Here is a 22,692-nt window from a genome sequence, read left to right on the forward strand (position 1 = left end):
GCCTGAATTCAAGGCATCTCAGGTACTTACTCATTCCCTATTTCAAACAGCTTTAATTTAGTGATTTTACTGGAACCACCCAGAGCAATGCTAAGCTGAGACAACCAGACTCTTCAATCTTTGTACATTTGTTGTATATATTCAGGATTTATTCTTGGGTGCTCCAGATTGAACAAGATTTTCTGAAAACTTGTTCTTTATTATCTAAAAGTTCCATCCAGGTCTACTACCAAACTTAAACACAGACACTGCACCCTAGAGAGGTCTGGGCTGGAGGTTGCTGTCTCATTTTGTTCATTGTTTTTATTTCTGCTGGTTTTCTTTCTCCTGATGTTAGAGCTGCAAACCCAACAAGCAGACATCCTTCTGATGAAGGGCTCCTGTACTCCCAGTGTTCTAACATGATACTCATCTCTCCAGTGCAAAAGTCAGTGACTCATCTACATCAGCTCCTAGTATCCAGGTGCCAAGGTTTCACTTCCCAGCCAGAAGTTCATGCAGATTTGCAGATCTCCAGAAACTCATTCAGTCTGAGATCTCTGGTGTACCACCCTACATTTGATATTCAAATTCTCATATTCAAATTCCATGTATTCACCTACAGAGTGCTTCTCCAGGCAAACTGACAGCAGAGTTGTAACTTTCCTGTTTAATAGGAAGCAGCCTGAAAGAATTCATTTTCAGGGAAACGTTTCTTCAAGGGTCTATAGCTGTCAACACCACAAAGCTCAGCCAGCACAAGCTCATCACATTCCATGGTGATTGACAGACAGAGATGAACATCACTCCTGCTCCAGGAGTCTGTCTTCAGGTTTGGCAATACTCACTGGCCCATTTCTACTTATAGATCACCATTAGAAACTCATGGTTTTATTTTGGTTTCTTTTTTAGTTTGTTTCTGCCTGTAGGTAAAATTTATTCCTTTTTACAGAAAATTCTAAGTTTAAAAGTTAGCTTTTATATTTCAAGTGCAGCACCACTGCAAAAGGTGTACAGTGGCCAGACTTTGGTAGCACTGTAACCCACAATTCCCAATCACTCTCTCAAGAAATTCGGGGCACCAAAGTAAAAAATGACAAGCAAATAGGCAACCTGTGGAATAAATACATCTGTTTACAGCAGAACTCTACAGAACAGAGCTTCTGTTGAAGAGCTGTCCTTCATCCTTCACAGGATTTCACTGCATGAAGAGAATGTTCCCTTTGCAAAGGGAACAAGTGAACACTCCCACACACAGCCACTCACTCTTTCCAGTAGACCACGTGTCTGGAGAATGTCCAACTGATCACAGGTGGTACAGTTGGTCAGGTGGGTTCGTCACGCAGCAGCATGCAGAGGCTGCCCAGCATGACAGTGGCCACACACACGGAGGGGATCAGGAACACGGAGGAGCCCAGTGGGCCGCAGCAGTCCATGGGCAATCCAGTGCTGACTCCCGGCACATTTTGCTTACCATCTGGGCTCTTGGGAACGTTGAGACACCTTCATTTCTCTAATTGAAGACTGTGCCTCAAGCTGGAAAAAACAACAGAGCATGAAATGCAAAGATTATTTTTTCAATAAATTAAATCTGTTGCACTTGACTCCCGCTGTGGTTCCATTCCCCCGAGAAGGCATGGTCTGGCCAGCTGCACAAAGTCCAGGCAGCCCTGGGAAAACAATGGGATCTTTTTCTTGCCAGGACCAGCCTTCCTGTTCACCCTTCTAACCATGGCATGGAGGACACCCCCAGTGTGTCTGCAGAGGAGAGGAGTCTGTTGGCATAGCAACCTGCACATGCTAACTCTCTGCTAATGAACAGGGATAAAATGTTTTGTTCTCATTAGGAAAAATACAGACACATTCCTGATTGGTGAGTAATGTCTCTGCCTCTGGGAGATTAGCTCAAAGCTGTGCAGCCTGAAACAGCCTCAATTCAGCCCACTGCAGAGCTTCCCTTGAACAGCCACTCTCCAAGGACCCAACATCTCTCAAGGGAAAGCCCACGGAGCTTTCTGCAGCACTTTGCCTTTGGGCCTGAGACAGCTCAAGGCGAGAATAATGAGAAGAGGCTAGACAGGAGCAAACCAGAACAGGCACAATGGGAACACACCCCCTGTCCCTGCAGGGAAGCCAGCTCTCGCTGGTGCCTTCGCTGCACCTGGGTCCCAAGCTACCTCCCAGCCAGGGAGAGTTTCTCTGTGAATCCACAGCAGGTCTCGTTGCACAGGGCTCAGATCAGCCTGGGACCCCAGCTCCCACTCTAGCCACATTTCGCAGTGCTGGGCGAATAAATGAACAGAGCAAAGAGCTGCAGAAAACTTGACAGCAGAGCTCTGAAAACATTAGGTGCCTGGGTGCAGAAAAGACAAGGGCTCCTGCCTACCAGTCTTTATTAGGATTTTGGCATTAACAATCAACAAGATCCACCACGACTCTGGTATTTGCAGAATATTTGCACCCTGTTGTTTTATCACCAAGGTCTGTATCTGGGTGCTAACCCAAGCTACACAAAGCCTCTGCCCACACAGGCAATTCTGCTTCCTGAACCCCCTCCCCTCTCCAGAGGGGAGCCTCCCACAGGAGCCAGCACAGCAAGTGGGAGGATCACAGTACTTCACTCTTTCCAAAGAACTGGGGCAGATGCAAAGCCAGACACCCGATGCACAAGCAAAAATTCAGTCTCCAACCACACCTTTGCCGGGCTTTTGGCATATCCTGGTCTATAAAGCACAAACACAGCCCAGCAGAAACAAACCGTGTAACTGTGCTCTGAGGCCACAGTTCATCTCTCCTTTATGCTGCTGCTGGGTCCCATTTGCTCACATCACTTCACCTTGCCTTGAATTCAAAAGCTGTTGAGAATAGGGACTGCAAACCTTAGAGGGCACTTAGTTTTCCTAGGGGCAGAACAGGTAGGCAAACTCCTTTCTCCCTCTGGTGGGAGATAGGTGCTGGCCGGGATAAGTACCTGACACAGATACACTCAGCTCCACAGCAAACTGGGATGTGGCAGAGCTCTCTTGCTCTCCCAGACTCCTGCACTGTTGATGGAAGAAGAGTGGGATTTACATGCCAACAGGCAGCTGCAGGCCGCGCTCTGGGAACCTGCTAACTCCCTTACCCAGCCTCTCAGACTCTCACCTGTCCTTTTCCTGCTCCTCAGAGCTTCAAACAAGTCAGCAGCTCAAAGTGATGCAGGAGGAGAAGGGAGACTCAGCACAGGGAAGGAAGGACTCTGCTCCCTTACGCCTTAGAGAAACGCAGATGTGCTGCAGGGAACGCAGTGGTGCTGCTCTCCCTCAGCCACAAACCTGTGTGTTAACCTGTGCTATGATCTGCCCACAGCACTGCTCGGGCTTCATTTCTACTTTATGTCCTTCCAGCTGAGAATTCTGTTATTTCAGTCCCTAGGCAGGCACTCTACTGCCTGCAAAGCCATCTTTCTTTGCCGAAGGGAGAGAAATAACCCAGGCTCTTGCCCAGCAGCGACAGACCCCGGCCTTGGCTGGCAGCCCCTGCCCAGCCTGCCGTGAAGCGCAGCTCCCTCCCAGACCAACACAAGGCCAGAGGGGCCGGGGTGCTGCTTTCCAGCCTCAGGCATTTCACTTGTTCCAGGCGATCCCTCCCCCAGCCCTCAGAAAGGAAAAGCCGTGGGAATGGAGCTCAACACCCCGAAGTCGGCTCACCCCCGGGCGATGAGGCGCTTAACTCCCTGCACGCCGGCGGGCAGCCCTCGGCACAGGGGACATCCCTCGGCACAGGGGACATCCCTGGGCACAGGGGACATCCCTCGGCACAGGGGACATCCCTCGGCACAGGGGACATCCCTGGGCACAGGGGACATCCCTGGGCACAGGGGACATCCCTCGGCACAGGGGACATCCCTCGGCACAGGGGACATCCCTCGGCACAGGGGACATCCCTCGGCACAGGGGACATCCCGGGAAGGGCCCGTCCTGCTCTCTGCACACCTGCACCACGGCCCCGCTGTTGTGCCAGCAGGGAAGGCACAGATCTGCCACTCGCCCACCACAGTCCCTCTCTCGCTTTCTCAGGACACTCGCCACTCCTGCAGCTCTACTTTCCAGTGTTTCCATGCTCCACCAGCACGCAGACAGCAAGCCACAAGAGGAAAGCCCTCTTTTCATGTTTCCACTCTCCCAGCAGGTCCCAGAGGCTGCCCACTTAACAAAAAGTTATCTTTACGGTGTCACCAAGGCACTTTTCCTCCCTTTTGCCCCACATGCTGCGTGCGGTCAGCCATCAGCCAGCATGTCAGGAGTTAAGTTCGCATTTCCATTCTCCTGACCTGCACCAACGCTGGCTGAATATCGAGCTATTCTTTGCAGCTTGATAAAGCATGAGAAAGCTAAAGGCCTCACACACTTCTCTTTTCACAGCTTGGCCTGCTGCCCACAAGCTGTCACTCCCTGGCACCCAGGGCAAAGAGAGAGAAGAGGCCAAACTGCAGCCAGCTGCAATGAATCACTCGCTCCCCATCCCTCCTCCCCAGGGAGCCCGGGTCCCTCCTTCCGGCAAGGGGATAATGTCTGCCTGGCTGCGCTGGCTTCTTTCACAGAAAAAGCCATCCTGGGGCGGGGGGGGCTCCTATTGCAAAAGCTGCCGCCACAAAAAAGCGCAGAGCAGCTCCCAGCAAGACTGAAGAACAAGGATTTCTGCTCAGCAGCTGGATGGCAAAGAACGCCTGCAAGTGTTCAGCACAAACACCACTTAAAAATCTGAAGTTGGTCATTTGTCTAAATTGCAGGAAATTCTGGAGGAAGGCTCAGGCACAGGATCTGATTTGAAGGAGACTCTTTATCTCTTCATGCCCCACTCATGCGATATTTATTTTGGGGGCTGATTTCCATTCAATCCTTTCCTGGCGGCCCTTTTCCTTCTCGCTATATCCAGCCCAATTACCAGGTTTCAGCCAAGCTTTTTCAACCACCACCACCACCATCCCCTCAGGTTTATTTTGATGGGTTCCATCATACAAACTGCTTCCACACATTACAGTTTGTTCTTAATTTTTAACACAAAACAGCAGAGGGAAATGTCCCGATCTCAGGGTCACTGGCATCCAACACAAAAAATGTAGCCAAGAAGGCACAGGAAGACCAAGGTCATCGTGTATTTCTTGCACTACAGACCCACATTTGGAGAGCAATGCTTTCAAAAGTTAAAGATGTCCAAGCTTTTGCAAGGTCAAGATGTCAGGTGTTTGCTTTCTGAGAAAGAGAGTATTCTTCAGTAAAACACATGCAAACTCAGCCCCTCTCCATCAGCCTAAGCATGAACTGAACAGTGGTACATGGATCCACATGGCACATGGATACCTCCATCCACTTGTTTCTGTCTGCTGCAAAGAATAATTTCACTGCACAGCAGCCAGCTCCTGCTCAACAACTGCATCTCTCCCGGTACAAAGAAAGGAGCTGCAAACTGCAGTTTTACTGGGAAGAGAGTTTAATCCCAAACCCCACAAAGGCAAATTCTCACTACTTCAAGGGCAGGATGAGAGGTTGCTTTTCTAACAGCATGTGCTACTGTGTTCAGCACCCCTCTTCTCCCATTAGCACTATCCCAATGCCTCATAACCCTAACAGCCATACTCTCTGCCCCCCATTCCTACCCAAGGCAGCCATTTAGACTCCAAATTCAGCATACCTGTCTGGTAGTCTGCTTCAAATTCGGCCAGTATGAGGGCAGGATTAAATAAATTCCTCTTATCTCTTCCTGCACTTGCAGGGTGATGAGGGAAGGAAGAGCTGCACAGTTCCCACCTGGCAGACAATGTGTATTTAAACAGTGAGAAACTCATCAACTTTGTTTGGATCACAGAGATGATCCGCAAAGGGTTTCTTTTATTATTGTTGTTGTTTGGAGTTTCAGGGTGTTTGTTTTTACAAAATCTGGAACAGCACAAAACAAAATCATGAAAAGAAACCTTTCTTGTTAAGAGAAACGGAAGGACCTTCACTATTCCTAAAGCCACCTTCATCACAAACTAAACCAAGTCTTAAAACACTCAGGGGCACAGGCTGTCAACAATCACAAGTAATCACAGTCAGTGCCACTTTATCAGGTTCTCTGCCAGATGACACACTACATATGGATTTCCCCTTATGATACATTTATAGCACTTTGTAAGGTTTCTCCTGTACATCTACATCAGTGTCTCTTCCACAGCACCTGCAGCTACAAAACTGGTACATTGAAAATATTATTATACTTAGCATCCATATGTTAGCAAGATCCGGGACTTGGGTTACCCCTTGTGCAAATCAAATACAAAACACTCCCTTACCATACTCACACACCTCTCTGCTGTGGGAATGCCAGCTTGTCCAGCATTGCCCCCCTCCTCTGGCAGAAGGATCTCTAAATGCAAAGCTTAATAGAAACAGTTAATATCTTGAGCGTGGCTCTGAGCCATCTGAGCTCTGTGTGTAATATAATCGGGTTCATAATGCCCAGAATAGCACTCTGGAGTCCTAGTACAGACTAAGACCTCACTGTATTAAGTGTTGTGTGGATAGTTGCAGTGGTGCAGTTTTCTCTTCTGTAAAATTACTGAGCACCATATACAGGAACCAACCATAACCCGTATTTTACAGAAGCTGGGACACAGGAGAGCAATGTATACTTTTCAAATGTCTTTTTTTGGCAGCTAAATCAAGTTAGTATTTTCACAGACACACTGAGGGAGGGAGGGAAGGGAACACTGAGGTTACTCTCTCTCCAGAGCAGACAGGCAAAAGCCTAGTTCAGCCAAAGCTCACTGAAGCTCTTTATGTTCCTGTTCAGTGACAGAGGTCACTTGTCGAAGCCTGAACCAGATCTGGTACAGGACTGCCTGCTAAGCATGCTGGCAAAAGGATCTGAGCTATACCCTCCTCTGCAGTTGTTTGTGTTTCTTCAGGAACACCAAAGACCTGGAGTCTGTCCCAACACTGCTTGCACTGCCTTTGCTAAAAACATGCCTTTTAGCTCCAAAGTAAAATTTGTCTTGAATTCTTTGTGCTCTGAAGAAAGCAAGCACATACACAGGATCCATGAAGAAAGTAATTGCGTGTGTTTGCCAAAACACTTCACTTATGCAAATTCTAATTTTCAGCACAGATTCCAGGATTCCTTTCCTACCATAAACAGGTTAGATCCATGTTTGAGCTGATTACCCTTTCATGCCCTTTAGGTTCACATTGCACAGCAGGTGCTGCTCATACTTCCAAAGCATCCAGAAGTCACAGCAATTCATTGATTTTTATGAAGCACCAGGTCATGCTTTCTGGCCTTCAGCTGATCACAGTTCATGAGATTTCTTCACATTTCAGGCTTAGGAACTGTATGTGTTTGAAGTGAATAGAGACTAGATGCCTTTTGGCAAGATGCCTGAGGCAAAGGCCTCAAGACCATTTCCCAGGCTAATACAAATGGACAGGCATCTCCTTGCTTCAACTTTTATTCCCTATTTGTGAACTGGCTACAAAGAAGGACATTCTCCTCTCACCTAAAAAAAAATCTGTGGTTTTTAGCACTGCTTTGTCTTTTTTTCTGCTGTGTGTTTCTCCCCAGAGAAGAGGAGCCCCATCAGCCCACGCAGTGTCTGATCAGAGTCCATCCTGCCCTGGCAGCATGCTCTCCCAAGCTAAACTGAACAGGTGGGGAAGGAAGACAAACTTCCACAAAGCTATTTCTTAACCAGATTTACAGTGATACTATGAAACAGAGTAGGGTCATGGGTGAGGGAAGATTAACACATTTATAGCTAACCAGCAAGACTGCCATGAGAGACCGTGACCTAAAACAGATTTTCAGGGAGAAACACCAAATCCAACAATCTCGTGCAGCTCAACTGGGAGCTGCCACTGCCTCCACTCTTGCTGTACCACTGCAATGCAATCACAGTACCACCTTTCTCACTGAAGTATCTGCTCCTCTAAGAGGAGGTAATAAAAACTACCTCGTCTTTTGCATGCCACAGATGATGAGGATCTGAAAGTCTGGGTTTTGGCATCTAAAGTAACTGCTGTGAAAATGTTACAGGAGATTTTTGCCAGAACAGGTGAGAAGAGCTTTCCAACTTCTTGAAAGAGATAATGCATACAGAGGCAACCCAGTGCAGAACTGCAGGGACAGCAAAAATGCAAATTTCACTGCTGTGGTGGACATTTCTGAGGCTGTCAGTGCAGGAAAGAGGAGAAAGTTAATTGCTGCTTCACCTGTGGTCAGGTAACTCAGGAGACAAGCCATCAGGATCCACAGAAATTCTGATTATCTTCTGGAATAACAGATGTAGTTTCTGTGAGAAAGATTTTTCATAGGGATATTTTTGACTATTGGTTGAATAACTTCTTTGTTCCAGAATCTACAGAGAAAAAAAAAAAGAGACTCTTCCTGCTATTGCTTTGCCATTCAAGACATTGTCATTGTCACCTTTCAGATGTGTAAGCATAAGAGACAGCAGCAGCTGAGCTGTAGTAATTAGGAGGGAGAGATGTGCAGGCCTTGTCTCACATCTTCCTGTTAAGATGCAGTTTACACTTTGGCAGGTTTGGCAGTCCCCAGTGAAAATAAGCCATCTGCATCTGCTCCAGCACACCATCCTCATTTCTGAACCCTTCAAGCAGTTCTGGAAAAATCAGCATTGCCTCCCTGCTTTTTTCAGGCCTAAATGTAGTCACAAACCCATTAATTCTCTTACAGTAATGCAGGAACACTGGCTCTAGACCTGTTCACAAGGCAACTATTTAAAAAAAAAAACAACAACCCAACATTTCCCATTTTATTCAGGCATCTACTGAGTTCCAAGTTCCACTGCTTTCTGTACTTGCAGCAGGGAAGCCAAGAGGGACGCAAGCAACCTTATTCAATTCTATTCACAAGCATCCTTCCTTGGGAAAGCCAATAACTTTCAGAGGGTCTCTGCAGACTTTGCTCCACTGCTTTGCACACTGGAGAATGGCTGGTTGGTAATCCTCTTTTCACTCAGTGAGCACAGACCCAAAGGTTTTCATGCCTGTGAGCTCAGAAATTTCCATTTCCATTTGAGAGAGACATTTTCCTGGCAGTTCTCAAAAGATGCATTTGTAAAATAGGGAAACAACCTCAAGGAATGCTAAAGCAAAGGAATAAAGCTGTACGTGGACAGCCTTTCTACCTCAGCCAGGAAAGGAAATTCCTTCTCAGCACCAATGCCCCTTAAACACAACCTACTCTGCAACTACCAAATACTTGATCAACACAAAGTGACCAGCTGACCACCCTACCCTGTACAAACACCAAACATTTCCCTCAGTTCCTGGGGCAACAACCTCCAAAATCCCAAATGAAAGAAAATGTCCAGAAATGTGTGTTTGTGTGTGCATGCAATGCAAGCAAAGAAAAGGGGTGCACATCAGGTGGCTGCAACACATTAGAGAGGTGAACGTGTTCTAATGAACTCACTACAGGAAGACACTCACATTGTGGTTTTTAAACTTGCAGTCCATAGACTTCTGTTGTCTCCAAAGATAATTAAAAAGCCAAATACATTGGTGTATCCGTATTGTAAAACGTTTAGAAGTTTGCAAATCCAACGAGGTTGAAACTTGCTTCTTCCAAGTGCAAACGATTTAGATGGCCCAAAGCCAAGTCCCAGGAGAAAGCCCTAGTCAGTGGCTCAGGAATGCCAGCTCTTAACACCAACCAAATGCATACAAACCCTCTGGTAGGGCAATTCACAATATCATCTCCCACAAAAACTCACTTAAAATTGCAGCTATCAATCACCTACTTACTTCTGTGCCAGGGAAACCTGACTGAGTCTCACTTTAACACTCTCCAAAGCAGTCAGCCGAGTGAGCTGTTTTCCCTGCCTTGCTTTGGGGAATTCCTGCTTGGTGTTTCTGTAAAGAGAAACAAGAAGGCTTCACACTGCAACAGGCAGAATCCCCCCCCATCACTCCCAGCTCCTTAGCAAAAGCATTCCTGAGGTGCACTGTGCCCTAATAAATCAACACAAGAGCTCCAGGTTTCCCGGCAGCTGGAAACTGGAATTCTGCAGTGAAGGCAAACACCTCTCCAGCTAAAGCAAACACAGCCAGGGAGCCCCTGCTGAGCACCACAGCTACTGTCAAAAGAGGGATGGAGGGAGAAGGTGGGATCATAGGGCATCTGGCTGACAAAAGGCGATCCAACATAAAGACAGAAGATGGTCATAAGCCGAGCCCTGACACAGGCTTTCCTCTGTGCAGGCATGTGCTTGCCAAAATGGTTTATCAGAATAAACCCACAAAACTTCATTTTTAGAGCAATAGCCATCTTGTCCTGATACAGATGGTACTTTTGCCTTTAAGAGCATTTATTTTAGTGTTTAGAAGACCCATGTAAAAGATCCTGCAAAAATACAGAACAAAAATAGCCTAGTCTTAAACAGCTTATAACTTAACTCTAAAATAAACGAAGCCAACAGCAGTGATTAGTATGAACAGCACTCAGCTCAGCAGAACAAGACGACTGCTGTTTCCAGGGGCAAAGGAAGGCATTCGGGTTTTTTTTTCTTTTTAAACTATATAATAGAAGAAACCTGATGAAAGATTTGAGAGAAGAATTATTAGGTGGGTTGGAATACATTTTATGGGCCAGCCACCTCTCAAACAGAAACCAAGCATTTTTAAAAGTAGCACAAGGAAACAACAGAGGGTAATGTTACCAGACAAACAGCAGCAAGAGCCCAGTTTCCAGCACTAATATTTGCTAGATTGCATACAAAAAACTAGATGGGCTGCTTCAGTGCCTCTTTTTCAGTTGCACTTGGCGAGTAAGGGAAAGGAGAAACCAAGCAGGGCTGAAAGAGTGACAGTAAAAAGCAAAAGAACTGACTGCCTCAGATGCTCTTACAACAGGAACAACATCAATACCATAAAATATCTCTCATTCAATAAAACAAAGGCATCTTCCTCAGATGCTCCCTGAGAGCTGGAATAAATTCCCAGTTTTTACCATCTCCCCCTCCTGATGTTTATGCTCTCCCACAGGGAGTTTCCTGGTAACGCTTTCATTGCGTGGATGGGAGGTAGCAGAGGGTAAGTGTGAACAAATTTACTTATGTCAGACCCGATCTGGACTGCAAATCCAAGTCTTCACCTTCCATGGCACCATTTGGAGCCCTCACTTTGAGACCACTGTAAGGCACATTCTGCTTCCCACTCCCTTGAAGAACCACCAGATAGCAGTCCACAAGCAAACACTGCTTTTAGGGTAAATCCTGGTCTACCTATACGTGGTTAATTGAGACACCAGATGCCAGGCAGCTGACAGTGCACAGCAATGGTGAAAGCCAGCAGCCCCATCAGCAGGTGAATGTCAGGAGCTCCCACACCACAAATCAACCCTCCCAGCCTGAGGGAGATCCAGCTGGCAGAGTTGTGTTCTGTTTGGGAAGACCGTGAGTGGCACTTAAAAGCCCTGAGTCTCAGGAAAGAAATAACAGATGAATGTGCTGGGTGAAGGACTCCTACATATGCATACGTGGAGAGAGACACACACAAAGGAGGGCGGGGGGAGCGGCTGGGAAGAGTGACAGCAAGACTTGTCTCTGGGCCTTGTGCTTATTTTGACCTTTCAGCTAAAGATTCTCCAAAAAGGCACTGCTCAGCCCCAAGCCTGATTAGATGTCTTGGGAAAAACAGAGCACAAAGCTTCACACATGAATGAGCACAGAGCCATAACATGATCTTGATATTCCCACCCATCCATATGGCCAAAAAAAGCAACGTTCTTCAATGCAAACATTGGCAGCAGCAATATGAAACTAATGTGTTAATTAGCAGATTTTGCAATCCAGCACACAGCACAGGCTGCTGATGGTGGCTATTATATAGTCAATCAGAAGTGAAACAGAACAAGTACCACGTTACTTAAACCATTCACAACAAGGTTAATAATTTGCTAATTGCATATTTCTGGCCTGAGCAGACCAAGGTCTGTTTTTCAAGTTTCTTTTCTCAAAGGTATGTTGAAATGTATTTAGTAGGGCAAGCTCTCCATCACTTGCAACTCTTCTCTTTGTTAACATTCAGCCTTAACTTGAATGTTTATTTTAAATTCAAGAAAGGCCGCTGCCTTGCTTTACACAGCATCAGACTAAATGAGCTCAATGATTTCCCAGCCTTGTAAAACTCTTTAGTTTTCAGCCTGTAAACAATCACAAGTTATTCTGAAACAATCAGAGGTTAAATTACAACACTCATCAGATTTACTTCTTGTATAGGATTTTCACATTGAATGCAAGAGATTATGAAACTGAATTACTTAAATGCCACTGGAATTTAACATAATTCCTTAGAGTACATGGGTTTACATACTATATGCTTAATAAAACTCTACTGTCCTAGAAAGTTTAATCAATAAAATAAACACTGCAAGACAAGTGAGATACACTTTTTAAACATTACACTGATATTTCTAAGAAATATTAAAAAATATAAAGAAGATTTCATTTTCAGGAGATATTTGAAGTACAAACCTCAAGTTGACATTCCTGTCATGAACAATATTCTTTACATCCAGGATGTACCACTTAGGGTGCATAAAACATCTGGACATTAAGTTTGGAAGGAAAAGAACAAACAGGGATGAAGAACACAACGGAATTGGTCTTGGGGTTATTTCTAAAGCACAGAAAAGCAGAAATCAATTGCACCAGGACTAGTTAGAGTCACATAATTTAAGGTACGGCTGCTCTGATTTCCTGCCTAACACACAGGCACTGTTCCATTTTATCCACTCACACCTCCATAAAGCCCATTAAGTGGTTCTGTGAAATGTAGTGGTTTATGGCATCCAGACTAAAGGCCTTTGGAGGTCAAAACATAAGTTCACTACTCTGCTAGTTGTTTGCTACAATGGCTCCATCATTCCTTCTGGCAGTGAGGTCAGACTAATTTCTTATTTGTTTGTCTTCTGCCTTGAGCCATTAATTCCTTCTCTGCTGGATTAAAGAGTGGCTCCTCAGAGTCAATTATGCACATGTTTTAACCAAGTCACCTCTCAATAGCTTTTTTGGCAATCAACAGATTGGTTCTGTCAGTGTCTCAGTACAAGGCATCTTTTCTTGAGTCTGAACAGCTTATAATTTTTTTTTTTCATTTGGTTGTTTTTTTGGTTTGTTTGGTTTTTTTTTTTTAGTATCAATTTGCTTGTTCTCCCCCCACCTCTTCCCCCTTCTTCAGGGTCACTGCTTTGGTGAGGCACAATCAGTGAAAAATCAACATCTCTGGCACACAGAAGTCCAAACTTGCCTGCATCAGATGGATATAATTTCACTGGGCCAGTTTTACAGCATAACAGAGGAGCTACAGAAATCAGGCTGCAAAGATCATATCAGTTCACTAACAATCAATTATCTGACTGTACTGAGTGTAAGGAGCCCATATCTTTCTTAATCACCATTTAATCATTTCTCCAAAACCTCTAAGGAAAACTTCACTACCTCCCCCATTCTGCCAAAGAATTACATACTATTCAGAATATTCAAGCAAGAAAATCCCAACATTCCTGTCATTTCCAGCCATGGTTTTGAACTTGTCCTCAGCATGGCCTGCTTCTCTGCTAAATCAACATTAGCAGTGGCTTTAGACTTATTTTCAGAATACTGATGAACTACTGAACAGCAGAGTACACTACTGACGCTTGCTGAAGTCACCTGCTAGGAATACAGTTTTCTGAAATCTACCCAGTAACCCATGATTTCAGAAGCATCAGCCTTTTCTTTTAATTAAATAATTATGAGGTATGCTGTTGGTGTTGGCACAGATCAATTATTCATACCATTCTATGACTCCAAGCCAAACATCCAAGAAACACATTACATGAACAGTCACCTGCTGCCGTGTTTCTTTCCAGCAGCACTTTCCTACCATTAGCACAACCCATCCCTTCAGAGGTGCATATCCCCTGAAATATACACTAAAATGATAACTACCCATCTCAAACCTCCACAAAGACCTGACTAACTCAAGATGACTGCATGAAAAACATTCCTTGTAGACGTTAACCAGGCACTCCATATCACAAGGACTGGTACCTTCCTCTACTTCTGTTCTAGCAGGAGGCGCATTGAACTTCCACCTCTAATCAGGTTTCCATTGTGTGGCACTTCTCACTTTGTGTTACTTCTCACTGTGTGTTATACAATAAACACACATCTAAGTTTGCAAAGAGCACAAGGCAGCGAGCTTATGCTCTGAGTACAGGCAGGAGCACAGGCCAGGTTTGGGAGCAGGGCAGTGTGACAGCTCGAAGGTCTCTGCCTGTTGTACCACTTGGAAGAAAATAATTCCAAGGCAATAGTAGAATGAAACATGTGCCTTTTACAAGCTCTTACCCTGGCATTTTCAAAAAAAGAAATTTACTTCTCATTGTGAACCCCCCAGCCCAGCTGCCCAGGATCACCAGTGCCTGGCTGTCCCAAGACAGCTCCAAGTAGCTGAACAAGAAGCCTAGGGAAAACTGGTTTCAGGGAAGGCTACCCATCAGTTTTAACAGCAGAAAGTCTCCTCATATTTATGGATGACCCCTCAAGTGAACTGCATGACTGCTTTTGTTGATCTGCTCGCAATGATCCATTCTTTCAGTAGGAACACCAGGAGGAAGCCATGCTGGGACTGGGCAAGGGAAAAAAACCACCCCGTGGACATATGGAATAGGACAGAAAATCCCCCTACAATTTCCATAAGTTTATTTCCAGCAATGCCCTGCATTGACTTTTCTAGCAGCTTTTTGGGACACCTTCACACATCAAAGCCCAAACCACACCACAGTAGTCATTTTGACTAAATCTACTTTACAAATTGATTAAACCATTGATTTTTTCATAGCTTAGATAGACACAAAGTGACCTTTCCATTCCACAAAAAAACAAAGGGAATTAACACATGTAAACAGAATCTTCATTTAAAAGGGAGTGTTTTGCTCCCTTAGAAGGAAAGTCCTGCAATACTTTATTTTTTCTTGCAGCTCTCAAAAGACCAATTCTCCTTCCTCCACATGAGCTTTTCACCTTTCTGTCCAAAACAGGCCAAAGGCACAAGACTTCTCAGAGCATACACAGAAAAGCAGCCTGAAGACAAACACAAGTCTTCCTATAGGTCACCAAGTGGTAAAGACATCAGTACTATTTTGTCAGCTAACACGTCTATTTCAGTCTGTGAAACAGCAACACAGAGGACAGATCACAGTAGAGAAAGGAGTTTTACAAACAGAAAGATTTAGTCTTTCTCTATACAGAAAAGAGGTTTTTTGAGATGTATTTTTCATTACTGGAATAACAAGGATAGTCCATGTGTTTATACTGGTTGAGACCATTTCCCTTGTGAATCACTGCATACATATAATTTTTACCTGCTTAAAATAAACACATTGTGTTTTGGGCCAAGTTCCTTCATTAGTTCCTTATGCCTTCTGGTACTTCCTACATAGTGCACTTGGGGATGCAGACTACAATCCTAGAACTGAACAGCCAGGTATTATTAGTGTTTTGACGCTCAAACAGGCTCTGGCAGGCTGCAGAAAACACAGTGACTGTAATTGTCACTGTAGCACCCGTTAGGATCACACTGTGCTGGCAGCAGTGGGAAGAAGGGAAACAGATGCACAGCTCAATGGCTTTCAAACATTCAGGAAAAGGATGAAACCACGGAATTGTGAGTGCAGGTCATTCTGTAACAGCTTTGCTCAGTGCAGCAGCATCCTGGGACTTGCATGTGGATGCTTGCTGTGCACTCCTGCACCAGGCACAGACACACACCTTTGATCAGCAAGAGAATACTGAAATGCAAAAGTACTTAAACAGAAATGTTCTTGGGACTGTGTGAGCAGCACCAACATAGAAGTTCCTCCCAGCGGGACGCCTATCCCTGTTATCCACTGGAGGGTAAACACTATTCAGATTTTATTTGTCTGTAGCTAATGAGTTTGGCATCCATAGATCCATGGCAAAAGCTCTGCTACAGCAGGTCTGTGATGGTAGGATGCTGTAGATGTATTTGGATGGCTGTATCCAAAATAAAACTGGCCTGTGATATGTCCATCAGCTTGCCTACTCTTTCTACTCTTCACAACCTTTATTCACAGAGTTCAACAGAGACAGCTCTCCACAGTGGTGAAGCCTAGTTAAGCATTGTGAGTAGTGGGCATTATCAGTATAGGTCATTAAGGAAAGCTTCATGATGCCACCACCCTGTACAGACAAGCATCAGACCCACAATGAAACAGAACAATTACTTGCAAGACCATTGATGGCAGGGGGCTGCCTGTGTTCTATGCCCAGAAAGTGCATTTACAAAGTTTAGGTATCCAGAACAGTACTGCCACTACAACATACAGGAATACTATAAAATATAATTGGAAAGAAAGCATAATTCTCAGAAGCCTTTATATTTGTGGCACTCTGCTGAGCTTGTTACCGAGGCTACTGACACAGGCTTTCACCTCCCCTGCAGTCCAGCTCAGCATGGAGAAGGAAGGGGCCATGGTGACTTGGGCACTGTGAGGACAGAGACTTGACTGTCCCAAGCCCAGAGAAAGCAAAACAGGCTAAATGGCTCTTTCATCTGGTCCTGTGCAGCTGCTCATATGGCCACACTGCCAGCAACACAGTCCCTACTGCCCATCTGTGCTGCTGTGGGAGGTAATCTTGCAGGTACCTGCCCTCTGGGCAGTACAGAGAGCGAGAAGAGCATTTATATGGCAGCTGCTCTACCACACCAGTCATTTTTCTTCAGCTCTGCATCATCTCAGCAGTGCTGGGCACAAAGCACAACCAGACACTCCAGCTCTGGGACTCCAGCTGCCTGTTACTGAGGCCAAGGAGCTCAGCACATCGAGTCACTCAGGGATGGCAGTGCCGCAGGGGCTGCTCTGCCTTCCTGCCAATTCAAATTTTGCCTGCGCTGCCAAGAGGACAAGCTGGTAGCAATCACTCAGGGCCATTCCGAAATTGCACGTGCACCTCTGTTGGCTGTCACACATCTGGAGAACAGTTTCTGGTTACAAATCCCCAAAAGAGAGGAAAAAATTTAGATCAAAGGAGGAAATAAACAGTACATGTCAGTGTTACCCATTACAGCCACAGCAGTGCCTCAAAAGGCAGTCGCACAAGAGAACCACAAGTCTCCATCACAGCCTTGAGAAAGCTGCACTGCCTGCAGGACAATCCTTACAATCTTTGTCTTAAATCTCTCTCAAGTTTCAGGTTGACATGAAATGCAATTCAAAATACATTTCAGCTAAGGATCAGAATATAAATTCACAAATGCTATAGTCTCCCTGGGTACTTCAACCTTTCTGCAGCCTCATTTCATCAATTTCTATCAAAATGCTGAAAAGATCTGGTAAACAAACCAAGCCCCTGGTTAGTACTTCTCCTTTTTCTACATTGGTACACAGATCTCATGCAATTAATTCAGTTGCACATCAGCTTTACCATCCTCTTGGGTAGAATAATTCAGTAGTGGACTGCAATCTGTATGCAAGAAGTCAAGCAGGAACCAAATAAAGATCAAAATATTGATGTCAGTGCGATTCAAAAGTCCAGGAACTGCTTCTGCACTAGAGATCTCTAGCTAATACAACTTTTGGCTACACTAGAAGTAGGAGACAGTAGAAGACAGGTGAGAAGAGCTTATGACTCTGGTGTGTGGAAGACAGCAAACAGATGATCAAAATGCTCATCACACATATGATAATTTCATAATGCACTAATTCAATCGCTCTCTCCAGCATTTTAAGAAGGTTCAGTGCAAAAAAATCCTGGGATCAAGGCTGAAAGTGCTAAAGAGAGAGTTGCTTCAGGGCCATTAACATGCTCCAAGCTGTCCAAAACCATACAGCAGCTTCAGTGAGGACATTATTTCTGACAAAGCCCAGTCTGGCAGGACCATCTCTGAAGCTATGGTTCCTCTGCTTTAAATTTTTGTTGTCTGAAAGACTTCCAGCTGAGCAGAACACTCAGCAGGCAATGCCAGGAGCATTTTCTTGAGCATTTGCTTGGCCAGCTGTTCACAGAGGTTGGCATTTCTTTATGGAAACTAGAGAACCCAAAAAATTCTTCAGTGTCTCACATGGGAGGATGAGGGCATGGGCCCTTGTAGGCACAGAGGGATTTCAAGAGCACACAATCTTCTGGAGTCAGGATCAGAGGAGGGAGACAGGTGGCACTCCAGTTCTTAATGTAACTCCACACAGAGAGCAGGGAAGCCACTTAACCAAATTGTGAAATGGTGCAGTACAGGAAAGCTAAAAGGGCAGAGATTGAAACAAAAATCATTTTGAAATTACATACATGGGCAGCAACCCTCAGCTGAAAACACTACTTCTATGTAGTAATTTTGAGAATTGTTATAGCAGGGTAAGATGTCAGACATACTCATTCTATTTATAGAATGACATGCAATTTAGTCGGAAAACAAGTTTCATCAGCATAAATGTTTGAACACAATCAGCTTCCTCCACCTGCACAGTTCCAGGCACAACCACCCTCTGCCATGGCAGAGCTGCAGGGAAGGGTAGGACACAAGAAGGACTGCATTCTCCTTGGAATAACTTCAGCAGCAGGATGAACCCCATCATTGCTACTCAATACCACATTATGCCAAGATAAGCTGACACACATGTTTTTTTTCACTGAAACACAGAAGCACTGGCTTTAATTTCAGAATTAAGGAAAAGTGCAAAGAGAGGGAGAATGGTGATGACTTGAAATTGTCTGCACCTGCAGATACAAAGCAACAGCAAACCATTTAGTCAGTACCTTACAGCTGTGTATCCCAATGGCTCACCACAGATTCTATGTGGGTATCTGGAGCAAGTGGTGACACAATTCCCCAGCTCCAATCCCCAGTACAGAACCAGCCTAGCTACACCACTGCCAGAAGCAAAGATCAATCTCCTTACAGCCTGTGACACAGGGACCAGAGACTTCCCACACCAGATGGACCAGGAACAGATACAAGTAGCAAGATAAGATTACAACGTTCAGAAACTTCAAGAAGGGAAATGAATGATCGTTTTCTAAAAGCGAGTAGCTATGAAGTTGCAAGAATTTTGAGAGCAGCAGCTCTGCTGAAGAGCAGAGGCTGGGGAAACTCAATAGTTCCAGACTGTTCCACAATTAAGCTTCAGAGCCAAAAGCAAAGCAATACCTCACACATTTACCAGGCACAGAAGAAGTGATCCTAACAGTACCTGCAGTTTTTATACTGCAGACAAATCACTGAAGTTCACATTCAATTGAAGTCTGGCATCTAGAAATTTCCTTAGGATCTGTTTCATTTGAAGATTCATTTCACATTTTGATCAACATCTAAAATCAGATCATGCTACCACAAAGTTCTTATCTACTTCCTTTTCCCCTCTTTTTCTTTCTTAGATTGTCAGACAGGACTTGATATTAGAAACTATTTTAAAATGTATTCAACAACAAAAGTAAACAAAAAACCAAACTAAAACAAAACACCAGGAAAAGCCCCCAAAACAAACAAACAACAAAAAATAAACAAACAAAAAAAGGGCAAAAAATCCAAAACTAAACAAACCAACAGCAAAAAAATTGACCTATTGAAACCATTTGTTTCTTCTTCTTTCTTTCTCTCACAAGTATTGGGAGGCAGCGCTTACTTCTAGTTAGTAAAAGAAAAGAAGACTTAAGTTGTTTCCTGGAACCTCAGAATAGCTCAGATGTCTTAGTTACAACTTGGCTGAAAAAAAATGATTAGCAGTGAAAACAAGTCCTCTTCATTTATTACTCAAGCAGTTGGGGAGAAGAGGCAGAGCCTTAAAGAGCTCACACCAAAGCACTGTGGTTCTCCCATTAGTCAGGGCTGCATGTTGGTACAGGTTGGAACATCCTCCTTCATGTTTTTGCACCTTTGCAGCTTAGCAAGTCTGAGCTCCAGCAACTACAACCCCAGCCAGTTTATTAAGCAGGGGAGCATCTCAGTTATCACTGCAGCAAACCACAGCACGCAGGCTGATTCTTCATGGTTCCAGAGAAATATGCAGGTAGAAAAAACCCCTCCATGGTGGTTTTTGAGTGTCTCCTGGACTCAGTGTGCCACCAGGAAAGTTCCTTTGGCTTTCACCCCTGTGCTGGAGTAAAGACTATGCAACACATGAGTTTACTGTTTCCCAATTAAATGAAGCATCTACTCTGCCTTCTGGAACAGCGGTATCGCGTCACGAGACTGTGCTCCTACTGCCTCAATTGCTTGTTTCTGAAAAACACATGCAAGAATTTATAGCAATTGTCTTCCAGCACTGAGATGAAACCAGACAAAGCTCAAATGATCAATATGAATCTTCTCTAAAGACATTATCACAACCATCAGGTCATCAAAGAGACCTCAATAATAGGACAGGGAAAATGTTACCAGCACAATGAAAGACCAGCTGGCACATTCCCATAAAGGCAAAAGCAGCCCTCCTGTGGTTTTCATGAACAGCAGAAGATGAATCCTTTCAGATACAGTAATCCTGCAATCAGATACTCACAAGAACCACAAATAAATGCAAATCAAATCCAGGGCTTTAACAGATTATAGGGAATGCAAAGGAGAGTCAGTAGAATGGCACCAGATCCCAGCATGCAGGGTACAAAGACGTTTCACTGAAGATCCAGGTGAGCAAAAAGGGCACCAGTCCAACCCCTGCTTCCTGAAACTACCTTGTATCTAGAGGGCTAATTCTTACAAGGAAGCAGGCAGGCTCATGCCTCCTCTGACTGCTACCACCCTGCATAGCCTGCAAGCTGGGATGAATCAAAGTCCTATCATCTTCCTCCAAGATGCCCTTATGCAAGATTGGGAGGGTTCAGCTCAGAACTTGGCTGCAACAAACAATTTGAAGTTTCAGGAGAAAAAAAAACAACAGCTACAAACAAAACCAGAACAGATGGAGAGGCTGTCAGTGAGGAGAAGAAACTGAAGTCCTTGTGAGTTTGCTTTGACAAGCAAGAACTGAGACAGAGAAGATGGCAGAAGAAATAATGTCAATCTACCCAATTCAGCAGTAAATCTTTTACTAGAAAAAAAATCTCAAGCGTTTCTGTGGAGTTGCAGCTTCATGTTCTGAATTTCTCATCTGTAGTTCTCCCTCTCAAGCTGACACTGAAACTTACGCTGAAAAGGATACCATGCTTCCCTGTACCCATCATTGCTGGCTAAAGGAACACTCCAGAAAGCAGACAGCAACAGTGGAAGACAGAAAAGTGCAATTACTTTCGTCTTCTGTTAGACAGTGCTGGATAGCACACACGCCACACAGGCAACCTGGGTGGGTGCCTTTTCCTTCAGAGCACACCCAACATACAACTGGCACTGCTTAATTTGGCAGGCAGCCTCTCTCCAGGCTCACGGGGCCACCTTCGGCAGCAACAGATACTTTTCAGAACCGTTTAGTCCTTGCAGGCTCTGCTGGCACTGCCAGGAAAGCCCAGGCGTGCCAGCAGCAGGAACACTCCAGCAACAACCCGGCTTCACACAAAGCCTGGCACTGCAGGGAACAGCTCTGCACACTCATTACAGCCCTCTGTCAGCTATTCCCTCTGCCCTTATATGGGAACATCCCGTGGCCCCGCTGGGAATATGATGCTGTTGGTGGACATGAAAGGTAAGGCAATACCTGAGCTGTCAGCAGGCGAGGGCAGAATTCTTCTGTTCTGAAAAGCAAGCAGAGTCTTGGGGCCTCAACTCTTTACAGCACTCGCATGGGAGAAAGTAGAGATTAAAAGTGTCAACTGCTGACAGTCTGCACCCACCTTTCTCAAGAGTTATGCTGGTGATTTTAATCTTATTAAATATTGTTAATCGTATTACTAACCTAACTCTTTTCACATGTTGGAAGAAATTTAAAGAGAAAATTCCATGTATGATCATGCTATAGTAAATGCTTTCTGGACAAATCTCAGTTCAGCACAAGCCCCTGGCTTGCACATTCCAGTTCAGCTGTACACAGGTGTGGATGTGCATAGAAATAGTCTGCTCAGCACCAAACTACCTACGAATCACCTTCCCTGCCAGATTCTTCTCCATCCATAACTTGTTTGCTTTCTTCTCCCGTGATTCTGCTAGGCATTTCTGGCCTCTCAAAGTGACCCTATTAAAACCTGTGAAATTCCATGCCCCATTTGTACCAAGGGGAAATACCAATTTCCCTATTACAATGCAAATACATGTAGCAAAACAGCTCAGTGCCTCAGCTTCACCCTGAATCAGGGTGAATGCTTCCATCACTGGCTTAGCTCCCTGACGTCACACAGACACATCATTAATATAACTCATCGATTTCTGCATTTCATTCACAAGGCAGAACACTTCTGTGATCCCTGTTCAAAAAAGTGAGGTCACAAATCAGCAGATCTCATTCAGCCTTACACAGAATAGAGCACTTGTTTAAGTAAAATACTGACCCTGCTGTTTTACAACACTCAGGGTTGTAGCCCCCTCCTCTTTGTAACTACAGCAGCAGCCCACGCTCTCCCAGGACTGCTCCTGTTCCAGGCTGTTACCTTGAGATAAAGCAGCAGCCACAGAAAGTTTTGATTTAAGAAAAGAAAGCTCTCAAATTGCAACTCCTGGAACACAAAACACACCTGCTCAGAGGGCCCCAAACACTTGCTGCAAACTCTTTCAAAAGGAATGCGTTCAAGGTGGAAAACGGCATCTCCGG

At 44.8% G+C, this 22,692-nt stretch overlaps 1 protein-coding gene across 3 annotated transcripts in view; it reads right to left on the reverse strand.

Annotated features, from left to right (window-relative positions):
- PLXNB1 (plexin B1) overlaps nucleotides 1-22,692 on the reverse strand; it is a 77,540-nt gene that overhangs the window by 54,256 nt on the left and 592 nt on the right. Inside the window, exons 1-2 of one of the 3 annotated variants that reach the window (XM_086846027.1) lie at nucleotides 3,669-3,979; nucleotides 1,454-1,515 (exon numbers count right to left, since the gene is read on the reverse strand). The gene's annotated coding sequence lies outside the window, so the exon portion shown is untranslated. Of the gene's footprint in view, nucleotides 1-1,245; nucleotides 1,516-3,668; nucleotides 3,980-22,692 lie in introns of those variants that run through there. The other 2 variants (XM_086846026.1, XM_086846025.1) reach the window with 2 other exon arrangements.

Source organism: Cyanistes caeruleus, chromosome 11 (genome assembly GCF_971803275.1).
Source record: "Cyanistes caeruleus chromosome 11, bCyaCae1.hap1.1, whole genome shotgun sequence".
NCBI classification, from domain to species: domain Eukaryota; kingdom Metazoa; phylum Chordata; class Aves; order Passeriformes; family Paridae; genus Cyanistes; species Cyanistes caeruleus.